This window comes from Mastomys coucha, unplaced genomic scaffold, assembly GCF_008632895.1.
Source record: "Mastomys coucha isolate ucsf_1 unplaced genomic scaffold, UCSF_Mcou_1 pScaffold12, whole genome shotgun sequence".
In the NCBI taxonomy this organism is placed as follows: domain Eukaryota; kingdom Metazoa; phylum Chordata; class Mammalia; order Rodentia; family Muridae; genus Mastomys; species Mastomys coucha.
Window position 1 is genome coordinate 89,744,288 of NW_022196894.1, and position 1,897 is coordinate 89,746,184.

The following is a 1,897-nucleotide window of genomic DNA, read 5'->3' on the forward strand; positions in this document are numbered from 1 at the left end:
AGAGTGCTGAGAGCTTGGTCTTGGGGTGTCCTGTACCCACTCTGAGGTCCAACCACTAGGATTAATATCTGAGAGACACGACTCCAGAGGGGGAAAGGGTTATTTCAGTTCATGATTTCTGACAACGGCCACCTGACCTGTTTCTTTGGGTCTACGGCATGACAGTGCAGCATGTTGGGGGTATGAGGTAGATGAAACTATAGTGGAGTGGAGACGAGGAGGAGGAGAAAGTAGGATTCCAATAATCTCATCAAGGGTATATTTTCAAGGGCCTGTTTTCTTCCCATTAGGCCCCACTTCATCAAGGGTCTACTACTTGGTAGAAACCACAGACTGGAAACAAAAGCTTTAACACACAGCACTTTGGAGAATATTCAAGATCCAAACTAGCAGGTTAGCTGTGGTTCCCTTCCTAGAGGGTCTAGTGGGATGGACTACTGCCATCACACCAGAGAGACTCACTCGGTGTACGTTCTAATTTTCCATATGTTGCTGTTGAAGATGTCTATGCTGACTGTGACCTGGGATTGGTCAACCTGGGAGTTTTGCTTCCAAGTTGGCCCATACCCAAGCAGACTGGGCAGTTATTACCCAGGTCCTACAAGTGTGGCTGCCAGTGACAATATAAAGGACAGACAAAGAAGCCTTTCTTTCTCAGAGTGTGTCTACGCAGTGAGGTCGTATCATCCAGGAGTGACACAAACTGGCCTTTTCATTTAGCAAAATAAAATGCCTGTCCACTTCCACCGTGCTGGGCAAGTCTAAGCCAGAATCTTGTTAATAAAGGTTTTTGTTTGATTTGCCACTCCTAAGACCTTCCCCCGCCCCATGATGCTTAGCATCAGGCTGGACAAGAAGAAAGGACAGAGTGGCCAGGCAGATACGGCCATGTGATGGGCCCTGTGGGGCAGCATCCACAGTGTTTATATTAAATAACCTCAGGAAAGAGGTGAGATTTTGATGACAGCGGGCATCTGTACCTCTAGGGGATTTGTTCCTGTTTGCATGAATACAAAAAGTGCATGGTCCTCTCACTTTTCAAAACTGTGTTTTCTCATTAAACACTACTGAATTGCACTCGGAAGGAACTAGATATTCCGGACAGGATTTGGCAGACCTCAATCACAAGTGCTGCAGTATTGACTTCCAGAAACCCATTCCACACTTGGCCCTGACTTTCAAACCTCGTCCAGGCACCAAGCAGGAAGATGCCTCTGGCTGGGGCCTGGGGCAGGGTGCCACACTTTGGAAAACTCTTAAAGGATCTCTTCAGGAGTCTGGTTGGGAAGGCAGAGTCATTTGATTTTCCCATGACCTTCTCTCCTGGAAGAAGGGCACAAAGTTAAAGTGCAAGAGGGGTTTCAGGTATGCCTAATACCATCACACAAGCAGAGGCACCAAGGGACCTTTGGACCCAGAATGGGGTTGGGGTGGTTTTGTCCTAACAACCTCCTCCCCCGCCCCTTAACCAGTAACTCTGATTTGCAACACTTATTACATTCAATGTAACATTCGCTTTAAGGTAAAAGATATGCTCATGATCCTGCTGCACTTGGCATTTCATGAAACATGGTTGAGAAACTCTCATCCCTCAACCAGAAACCAGGAAATCCACTTCCACTGGAGATTCACGGCAAATACACAGGTGCTGGACTTGATGATGTGATTGTTATCATGCTTCCAGCAAAGCCTGATACATGCCTCCAGCAAGTCATTAGATAGAAAAAGCCCACACGTATTTGTTTGTTGTCTCAGTAAGTTCTGATGGAAAATAAGATGGATTTCTTTGTTGGTGTGATGGTATGTGTATGGTTGGCCCAGGATATGGCACCATGAGCAGATATGGCTTTATTGGAGTAGGTGTAGCCTTGTCAGAGTGGTGTGTCACTGTGGGTTT